This window comes from Canis lupus, chromosome 17 (genome assembly GCF_048164855.1).
Source record: "Canis lupus baileyi chromosome 17, mCanLup2.hap1, whole genome shotgun sequence".
Classification (NCBI taxonomy): domain Eukaryota; kingdom Metazoa; phylum Chordata; class Mammalia; order Carnivora; family Canidae; genus Canis; species Canis lupus.
The window spans coordinates 53,381,143-53,392,724 of NC_132854.1; the positions used below are offsets into that span (position 1 = coordinate 53,381,143).

The 11,582-nt window shown below is 39.8% G+C and overlaps 1 protein-coding gene across 1 annotated transcript in view; it reads left to right on the plus strand.

Annotated features, from left to right (window-relative positions):
* The window catches only part of FAM216B (family with sequence similarity 216 member B), a 63,849-nt gene that overhangs the window by 46,359 nt on the left and 5,908 nt on the right, over nucleotides 1–11,582 (plus strand).

Below are 11,582 nucleotides of genomic sequence, written 5' to 3' on the forward strand. Positions count from 1 at the left end.
GGAGCTGCGTAGAGAAGGTTCTGGCCCCAAACTACAAATCCACCACCTGCTATTCCTCCAGTCTGCCTTCAGGTTTTGCATCTGCAAAGGATCCCATTCAAGGGAATATATTCCTAGAGGTTTCAAAATCTGCTCTTAGTTGCCACCATCTATAATTAGCTAGTGGTGGGCAGTCTGGGTTGCTCAGTGGTTTAGTGTCGCCTTAGCCCAGGGCCTGATCCTGGAGACCTGGGATCAAGTCCCACACTGGGCTCCCTGCATGGAGCCTGCTTCTCCCTCTGCCTCTGTCTCTCTTTCTCTCTCTCTCTCTCTGTCTCTCAAGAATAAATAAATAAAATCTTTTAAAAAAATAATTAGCTAGTGGTAGCAGCATTTGCTCTTTATTCATTCATTTAATAAATATTTTCTATGGGTCTACTATATGCCAAGAAAGGACTAGTTGACAGCTGAAATTAAGACTTGGATATAGTGTTTGTCTGTAAATCTTAGTCCTTTAGTCCCAGAGAAAGTGAGAGAAGGTGGAGGACAGTGTTAATGGAAAATTGAAGGAGCAATATATGTAATGCCCTTTTTACAACTGATTCAGAAAATATGAACCTATGTATAAGCAAAGGAGGAAGAAACATGTAATTAATTTCAATCATAAAAGGCTAATTGTATGCTTACTTCCTTCAAGTCTTTGCTCAAAGGATGTTGGCTCACTGAGCCACTTTGGCTACTCTGTTTAAAATTGCAACTCATCGGGCATCCCGGTGGCTCAGCGGTTAGCGCATGCCTTCAGCCCAGGGCATGATCCTGCAGACCTGGGATCAAGTCCCATGTCAGGCTCCCTGCATGGAGCCTGCTTCTCCCTCTGCCTGTATCTCTCTCTCTCTCTCTTTCTCTCTCTCTCTCTCTGTGTCTCATGAATAAATAAAAATCTTTTTAAAAAAAATTGCAACTCATCCCCCAACCTAGAACTCAAAATCTCTGCTCTCCTTTATATTTTTCACTATGTTTACCTTATAATCCACGACATAATTTATCGTTTATGGTGCTTTTTGTCTTTCTTCCTCCGTTAGAATGTGTGCTTCATATATTTGTTGACTAAATATCCCAGACCTGTAACAATGGTGTCAGACAGGTAAAATTCCAGGATGAGCTAACACTTGAAAACAATGTCAAATTAAGAGACAAGAATAAGAACCAGATAAGCACACAGAGGGTTAGGGAATGTTGAGTACAATTCAAGAGATGGCAGGGAGCAAAATTACTCCACTCCTATTTTGCTTCTGTTTTGCCCAATAAAGAAAAGAAAATTAAAACTTGAATGGTGGAACTAACCCAATGATATAAAGAGAGAATTGCAATTCAGAGCATGTACTTTATATGTGCTCACACCTCCAGACCCAGTTGACTGATGTTCCAGGTACTAAAGGCACTTTTGGTCAACTTCAGAAACATGGTGCTCTTGAACAACAGAAAACGTGGAAGAAATTTTAAAAATATCCTAATTTTCAAATGGAAATAAGAATGGACTATATATCATACACGTATAGTATGGTGCGAGTTTTTGATATAAAAGTTAAATAAGACAAAGCCCAGCACTAAGTTGTTATATGCTCCTATGGAGACATCATCTAGATTGACCCAAAGTCATTCATAAGTATTTTTTATATTCTTGGATTCAGTAGTTCATTGAGCTATGAATTCCCCTAGCATGTACCATCTCAAAGATCATGACTCACCTTCTTATTTACAGCACAAAATCAGATTTTGTCAAGTACTTTGTAGAAATCACAACACAGTTTGTGTATAGCTTTGCTCTAACTAAGTAATGACTCTAACCAAAAGGAAATGAAGCTAGCACCACATGACCTGGTCCTGAATGATCACGTTTTATTTTACAAATGTTCATAAATTAGGTGTCTACCATGAAAGTCCAGATTATGCTAAGAACCAACATCACACATATACCGTTTTCCAATTACACAAACATTTGCAAGTAACTACTGTGAAAGGTAACACAATACATAATCAAAACTATTTTGATAGGACTGAATACAAGTGTAAAATTACTAATATAAAATTTAGCAGGGTTAAAAATAACAAAATATCAATTTTATTATTGTAGGAAGAGGGTGATCATCCTTGGAAAATTCTCTTTGATAGTTTATTTGATTATAAATTTGGTATGATTCCACATGCTGACCCAGATGTGGCTTCTAAGGAAATCAACACTCTAGGGAAGTTTAAAAAGGAATACAATATAGATCATAGGAAGTACCTAGGCTCCTCAGAGTCTGCCCTGGTCATTTACATGTTATTTAGTTCAAGGGAAATGTTCTGGAAGGCCCTTGACAAAGCACAGTAGTTCCTAAGAGCAGAGTAAAGGTTATAGGAGAAGTTTATAAAGTACATGGGGCTCTAATTAGCCATGACCTAGAAACTTGTGCGCTTATGCATTATCAGGGGTCCTAGTGAGGTGGGAATGAAGAAGGTTGCTGGGCACAAGTAGCAAAGCAAAGGGAAGAGGCTATAAATTTATTTTGTATACAAGAACGATAAAGGGGGAGTATAAGCTGGTGGTAAAAGAGAGCAGGAAAAACAACCTCATGCAAAAAAAGGAGCCTCATTCTTTTTCTATTTCCTCCCTCCATCAAGGTGATGCACATGTGGGTAGTAGTGTGGATAGTAAGAGCTACCAATACGGAGGCAGCATAGCAGAGAGGTCAGCAGGGCACACTCTGGAACCAGCCAACCTGAGTTTAAATCCTGGGACTTCCACTTAACAGCTATATAGCTGACTGAGCTGTTAAACTCTTTGTGCCCTAGATTTCTCTATCTCTCATATAGGACTAATAGTACTTAGCTCATGAGGTTTATGTGAGGATTAAATAAGATAATATGTGTAAAATTCCTGGGTTTACGCATGACACAGAAGCACTATGCAAATTTCCCAGAGATCAAGCACTTGCTGTATCTCAAGCATTATTGTCTAATTTAATGTTCAGAACAACCCTCATAAACAGGAACCATTGAAATAACTTTTCCTACAGATGAGGAAGCTAAAACTTTGAGAGACTGAAAAACCTATCCAAAGAATATCATAGAATCATTCTGCAAACTCAGATTTTTTTTAATAAAAGCATCTGAGATTTTAACCTCTGGGCACTATTGTCTCTAATATAATCTCAAAGTAACCAGGGAGCCCAGCTCACTACTGTGAACAACCACCAAACCACAGATGACAATATTATCTGTGGGGTTTTGAGAAGGCCACAGATGATGCCCACAGAATCCAATCTCCAATATCAGAAGGAGTGGTGGGCTAGAGTTTTGACACCAGTGCCCAGGATTAAAGGCCAGTGTGCCAGAAAGAAGGACAAAAAAACAAAACAAAACAAAACAAAACCAACCAACCAACCAAACAGACAAAAAAACTGTAAGACAAGACATCATAAGAGTTCTAAGTCAGCTTCACCAGGTAAACTATTACGGACTTGACCACTGGATCCAAATGCAGTAACACAAGAAGGGTAAGCCAAGTTGGAAAGCCCTTTCCTATTACCTACAAGAGAGAGGAGGGAAAGGGTATTATTCCATTAAGGTTCTCATCTCTGGGGTCCATACTGCATATTGCACTGATAAATAAAAGGTTGAATAACCAAAACAAAAGACAGAAAATCAGAAGATCCAGCAAAAGTGGGAATGAAGGGAAAGAAGCAACAAGCCTGATGGGGAATCCAACCACAAAATGGATTTTAATTGGCTACATCTGAATTTGGGCTACAAGGACTTTTCCTTAGGCCATTAATGGAGATTCCAAGAAACGTATTTTTGTAGATCTCTGAACTGGTCTTATTTTTGTGGAATCCTCTGATTTCCTAATGGCACTTCCAGTTGTATTGTAGACTTACCAACGTGCCTATATTCCCAAATCTGTTTATGTTATTGCTCTTGTTGGAATTGCATGCTTTAATTAAATATTACATAGACTGATGACAAGTGCCATTAGCCAGCTATTAGTCTGGATCAGCTATTAGTTTGGTTTAAGAGTTCTTCTACATCTGACTACCTGGGGGCCTTCTGAAAAATGGGACTATTATAAGCTTACACATACAATAAAAGGAATTCTTAAAGAAACTATTTTTAACCTGGGGAGGCAATGACTTAGAATTATTAATTTCACACATATAAAAAGCTATCCTGTTTGAGGATAATTAAGTTTCTCCTAGGAGACTCTACACAGAATGTTCTAGAAATAGCTCTTAAATAAATTGAATAAAATATAGTAAAGGCAACATAGGATAATAGAATAAAGCCCCAGTACCAGGCACACCTGGGCATAAATCTTGGCTCCACCTCGTACAATAATATAAATGGTCAAGTTACTTCTCAAAGCCTCAATTTTTTCCTCCATAAGACTATAATAATAATATGTATCTTAAGCATTATGAGAAATAAATAAAATAGTCTATCTTAAGATCCTAGCACAGTTTCTGGCATTTATGAGACACATAATAAATGATTGTTCTGTTTTTCATCTTCTTCCCTGTTCCTGGAGGTGTGAAGCAAAAAAAGACAATTATCTACTTAGACACCCCACATCTTTATGCCTAATAGGGTAAGATGTAGATAGGAGAATAAAAATTCCTTCTGGATTAGGGCAGACACTGTTGACACTGTCTATTCCTTACATATTTAAAAGTCATTTAAGGGATGCCTGGGTGGCTCAGCAGTTAAGCATCTGCCTTTGACTCAGGGTGTGATCTTGGAGTCCCAGGATCGAGTCCCACATGGGACTCCCTTCATGGAGTCTGCTTCTCCCTCTGTGTCTCTCATGAATAAGTTTTTTTTTTTAAATCTTAAAAAAAAAAAACACAAACATTTACCTCTTTCTTCCTGGATAGCTGCCTTCCACATTTAAGATTGGATAAGTACCCTTTAGCCTCTGGGAAAGTTAGCCCAACCCCCCATCTAGGAGTTGACCTAAAGCCAGTCCTTTCATGGAAGATCATATTACCTCTAAGTAAACATTCACTTCTTCCCATGACCTCCTGGAGAAGAATATCCCTTCCTGCCCCATTGACCTTGGACTTGGAATGCAGCAGAACTAGAGTGTGCCAAATCCAAGACAGAGTTTGCCTATCAGGGAGCTTCTGTCTGGAGGAGATATGCCCTGGGTAGCCCAGGTCTCTAAGAAGGAGAGAGACAGACAGGACAGTTGTCCCAGCCAACCTGCCAACTGGCAGCCTAAAACAGAGCCATCTCTGCTAATAAGATATTACATTAAATTGGGTGGGAAGCTTCTGGGAAATAGGTTTCCTCTCCGGTAAGAAGAAAGCACATGAAGATAAACTCTCTGCTCAGCGCCACATCTTGACTTTGATTGAACTAGTCAGCTTCTGACGATGAAGAAAAAGCCTAAAGAGAATCACAGACACTGGCCCAATCACAAACCCATACCACCAACCATCTTCTTCATTTCTTGTAAAGTGACAGGAATAAATCCTATTTGTTTAAACCAGATTTGTTCGGCATCTCTGTTATCTGTAGCTGAATGTATCCTAAGCGATATGTGTCAATATTGAACCCTAGAACTAATTAAGAATTCTAGTGTTTATAACCTAAGCTAACGTATTTGACAACACCCAGAACTATTTCTGGTAGGTGATCGGATGTCGTATTGTCATTATTTGTGATTTCCCTCACTCATTCAGTCAATATTGCCTGCTGATCACTGGACCCCCAGCAGTTAGGATGTACCCCAGGGAACCGTGTTCCCCCGCAACCACACATATGGGTACAGAGCTTCATTCCTTTCAGAGAACCTCCCTTCCCTCTCATCATGCACCTTCTCTCCAGCTGAAAATGTCCCATGTGTAGCAAAAGTTACTTCTCAAAACTGTTTGATTTGGCCTCCTTCCAAGGGCTCTCGTGACCCTCGCTGTCTCCTTAGCACACCTGGACCTAAGAAATAGATGAGTGAGATTCCCATGCAAAAGGGGAGAGGAGGTGAGACAAGCCCTGTCCATTGATTCCTCATGTCAGAGTGAGGTTGGCACCACCCAAGCCCAGGTGCCAGAGAGATGCCCGAGCTCAGTTCTGACACTTCTCTGCTGTGGGAAACATGGGCAAGTTATGGAACCCCTCTTCACCCCCATTTCCTCATAAGCAAAATGGAGCTAGTCATAGTGCATGCCTCATTGTACTGTTACGAGGCTTAACTGGGTTAATGCAACTAAGGGGCCTGGAATGGTGCACAGTGAGCCACAGTTATGTAAGAATTGGCCAGTTTTGTTACCTCAGTCAAAGCCTAGAATGCTGAAGCTTATAGAGGATGGACAGTACCAGGAAGGGCAGGATAGCACCATGGGGGGCTGAGGAGCTGGGACATTCTGGCGCATATATGGCCTTGGGAAGGATAAACTATAGTGTCAGTGACCCAATATTATGTGTAAAGACCCTTTACCACATTCTCATCAAGTAAGTCTGTTTTTAAGACATCTGGGATGGGGAGCACATTCTTTCCTGGGGTAGTTCCTTTCATCACAAATTTGTATCCTAGTGGCTTCTGCTTCTAGATCCTAATTTTTTCTTTTTTTGGTGTATGATATACAAAGTAAGTCTGATCTCAAATGTACGAGCTCTACAAATATTTTGTGAAGCACTGTTGCCCACCCCACCCCCTCCTACCATAGGTCTTTTCCAGACTCAACACCTCTTAAGTGTGTCAGTTCATCCTATGACAAAGCATCTCAATTTTTGCCTCACAGCCCAGTTTGCCTATGTCCTTTGTGTGCATGCAACACATTGTGGCAGGAAGCACATCAGGACAGTCATAGCTGTCAGGACAGTCCTCCTTTGTTTTAGAAACTATACTTCTGTTGATGCAGCCTACACACCCACGAATCCCTCTGACAGCTCCATTAACTCCTACTGCATTTACTTTCCCTATGCTTGAACTGCTCCTAAGCACACATTTTCTTTCTGTATTTGTCTGGCTAGAAATGAAGCCCTGATGCAGAATATTGTTTTCATTATTACTACATTTCAACCTATTAGATGTAGTCCATCACTTTTAGCTTAGATCTTTTTGCCATCTGCCATCTGCTCTGTTTTCCATCCCATCTAGATCTCTGTCATCTGGAAACTAGATCTTCATCATCTGAAAACTTAATAAGCTGGTAAAACTGTGGAATAGATCAGAGCATGCCACCAAAATCCTATCCAGATTGTCATGGACTCATTAATTAGCACACTTTAGTATAAGTTTTTAACAAGTTTCAATTTGTACTTACCTGTCCATGAGGATTGTACAAGGCACCTTGCCAAATGCATAAATATGAGGTCTATAACATCTAAAAGTCTCAGAGCCCTCTCTCTATTAGCAACAACAAAAAAAGAATGAAAGAAAGAAAGAAAAAAAGAAAAAAGAAATTACATTGCTTGAAAACACAGCTGTCAGTACTGATCTTTTAAATGTTTATACAGTTGCTTTGCCAATCTACTGTCGAATGGTAGTTGGTTGGCATTTTTATTCAATCCACTTTTTAAAAAATTAGAATACATATGGAGAGTGTTTTTTTAGGCAAGGAGCTAAGCTTCACACCCATATCCACTGTGAATGCAAAAATGCCTGGATAGGTTTGAGGACTGATGCGACTGGCCTGCTGGGTGCCTATTTGTGTGACGCTTTCCCTGGAGAATTATTAGAAGGTCGATGACTTGATAATAATAAGACTATCCTGCTCCAGGATTATGACCACCAGTCTTTGTGAAACAGAAGCCTTCTTTTATTCAACAAAGCAATACTGCAGATGGAAACAGAACACACCCAAGGAGGAAAAGAACCAAGATGCATGAATTTTGTCTGCGGGATGGCTCGATAGGAGCCACATTCCCATTACAGCAATGTGTGTGTTGCTTAAATTCCCTTTTATTTCCAGAGGCCAAGGGAAGAAATCATAGACCTCAGGTAACCGTGGGTTTGAGTCTTGGCCCTACTGTTTAATAAGTATGCCATAAGACCTGTTTTTAGGGGACCATTGCTAGTCCCTAGTGAGAAAGACTTTCTTCTAAATTCTTACAATTAAAAAAACAAAAAAACAAAAAACAAAAACAAAACAAAAAACATGATCCTGAATCTAGAATAATCTACAAAGTCCCAGTATGCCTATTCTAATTCCTTTTAACATTATCCCTCTTCCTTCCATACCATTTACTTGGGATTGTAGAGTCAAAATTAAATCCATAGAGAATTTTGTTCTTGAGTTGCATTCCATTTTAGATTTTTTTTTTTTTAGGACTTCCTGAATCTGTTTTTTTTGTTTTTGAGACCAGTGACTCCAAAAGTGTTGGTATGTGTGAGAGTTTTGGTTTGGGGTCTTGGAGAAGTGGGGGTTCTATGTGAACAGATCAGAGAAATAAAGCAAGATAGTAGAGGTATAATTGACACCTGCCCCAACCCCCAAGCACAGGAGGATATCTGTGCCTAGCAGAGCTATCCCCATGGAGAGATCTGCAGCTAAGGGGATCCTCGAGAAGGAGCAAGTATAGAAAGATGTGAGCAGGTAATTTCTGTTTGGGTTCAAGATTTTCCAAGGAAGTACTTATCTCAATGAAATATAATTATGCTCTGCCTCTTGTTCTGAAGACTGGATTCTTTGAATTAGGGTTTAACCTCATCTTGAATTCCAGTCATGGGTCCCTCTTCCTCACTCGATAATGCCCATGAGGTCGTATTTACCCTGCTATTCTATGAAAACACTTTATTACCCATGTTCTTAGCATTGTTATGTAGATACACCACAGAGGTAATCATTGTGTCCCACTGCCATACCAATATTTCAGCTATGAAATAGCATGCATCTTTTCTATCAGTAGTCAACATTATATTCCCTTTAGCTTTTAGTTATTTCTATTCTCTTTTTTTTTTTGTAGTCAGTTTTAATTCCTTTTGAAAAGTCTAGTTAGTCTTTGGAAAAATAATTTATTTGATCAAAATGGATGATCTACATGGTTTCATCATCCTTAAATGTTAAGTTATTGACTAAAAATTCCTATCTCATTCCTTGACACTATCTACAGAGCTAATTATCTCGTTTGCTTTTTCTTTAAAAACTCCAAACGTTAGTGGTGATAGGCAAACACTGATAGGCAAACACTGCCTATATATCTAAGTTCTTCAGCCTCATACCTGACATCCTAGAAACAAGAGGTATTTCTTGGATTTTTGCTGATAGCGTATCCCCCTGTGTTCAGATAGTGTTCAATATCTCTCAGCTTTGTACTTGCCCTTCTATACCCTTCTCTTTACCAAAGTAATGGGAAGGCTGCAAAACCAATTTTGAAAAATCCCTCACCAGCTGGCATATGATGGGAGGCAGAAGATGGAAGGTGGAGGGAAAGAAAAAGTTGCTTTCGTGGTTTCTGCTTTAAATAATAAAATAATAAAATAAAGCCATTCTCATAAATACTTTTTGCAAAAAGTTCATCAGCAGCCACGTCAGGGACAGCACAGCGGGGCAGTGATGGTGGTGATAGCAACTGTAAATGTAACGTTAGCATTTGGGAAAGAACACAGAAGAAGCAAGGGCACTGGCTGAGTGTTGGGTCCTGAAGGTGCTACTCAGGCCATGATCCAACAGAAGCAGCCCCAATGGTACAGTGTTTATGGATTCTGGATAAAATAATTTTCCTCCACCTCCAGGTCTGATCGTCGTTGAGTGTAATTGCCAATCTTTGCACCAGCTGACTTTTCTGGTTTTGCTCCTCTAGCTTACAACAATACTTTAGTAACAGAATCCTTATATTAAACTCCCTCTTTGTCAAACACCTAGATCTGTGTCTGTTTTCCTGGTTATGCAAGGACTGATGCACACTGCTCTGAATCAGCCCGTGTGTATAACAGCAGATGCCGTGTGCCCTAGGAGCCATTTCATCATATGTTGGGAAAACATTCAAGGAAGACTCAATTGACAATGTCAGCTCTGCATGCATCTGTTCTTTATCTCTCAGTAGAGAATCACCAAACTCTCAGACCCAATAAGAGGTTTGTGGTATCCACGGGCTTTCATAGACTCTTGTTTCTGCCATATTTATTCCCCCAGAAGGTCTGCATTTAAACTATTACAGAAAATGCAAACCTCCTGTGTCTGGTTAAGTCCTTTCTTTCTTCCTTAAGCTACAATTCATCACTCTCCTCTCTCTAGTTTTTTTCTTCCCCTTAGACGCCTCAGAATTTTGAATGTGTAGTTTTCTTTTGGTACTTCTTTTATTTTCTTTAGGAAGTCTTCATTTTTACAGATAATCTGGCATTCAGAAGGAGGATTCTCCAGGGAAAAAAGGAAATCTATAGTAATAGTGCTAGCCCAGAGGAAGGAATAAGATTGCTTTCATGAGTCGAGTTAAAATGTGAGGCTTATGCTGATGACATCAGTGTGGGCAGGATCCTTGTGCCACAGGTTCATTGTTAGCATACACAGCCTCTATCCAAGGTCAAAAATGAGAATATCTTACTCCTTCAAAAATTAAGAATGGAGTATTATCTTGAAAAATAGGATAATTCCATAGGTTAGCACAGTAAAAATTCATGCCCGTACCTCTGTATTTAGGAACTGCTCCTTCATCATTCTGAGTGATGTGGGAGGAACTGACTCCAAATGTGGGAAATACTCATGTAATGGTCCATTGCTCTCGTGGATTTCTTGACCTTTAATATTCAGAGCCTCTCTGTCTCCACACACTTTCTTTTCTCATGTCTGCACATAATGCAGATACGGTAGATTTAGAAGTTGGCGCTTGATGAGACACAAAATTTGGAAGAAAAAAGATAAACAGTGCAGTTGAATGTTGCTCAGAAGCAAGGAAAGGCATGCAGCCAAATTCCCCCAGTTTCTTGTTTCATGGTGCCACGTTGCCTGGATATCAGCTTATCAACAGACTGAATTTCTACCACCACTAACGCATGAAGAGACCTTGTAAGAAAACTGCATTGAATATGAGTACCAGCTTTTAAAAGGGGGGAGATTATAATACAGGGTAAGTCTTTTAAGCAAATCTGTCTTTTTTATTTCAGTCATAAGTTATTTGGTAGATTTGTCCTCCTTGAAGTCGCCAAGCATTTTAATCAAACCTTATCAGGTATAGTCCCCTTGAATAGGTGAGATGGATTTCCTCAGCAATAGCCCAAGAAAAGCACACATGAATTGTTGCCACAAGAAAGATCGTCAGTCATTTCCTTATGCTATTTGAGGAAAGAAGAAATCTTTCTAGCTTTGAATAATATTTATGCTCTGCTCTACAGATCTGGAAAATGGGAGGAGGGATATTGGGATGATCCGAGTAGAGGACACAGCGTTAGCTTCTATCACAGATAATATTAAAAGAGTTTCTGAAGTGCACGTTGAGGGAAAACAGCATTAAATCAAATATTTATAGTTTATAAGCTTTATCATGGAAACAGGACACACAGAGATGCTGACTGTTGTTTTCCTAAAAAATTTCTCTTTGGGGGCAGCCCCGGTGGTGCAGCGGTTTAGCACCGCCTGCAGCCCAGGGCGTGATCTTGGAGACCGGGGATCGAGTCCCGCGTCGGG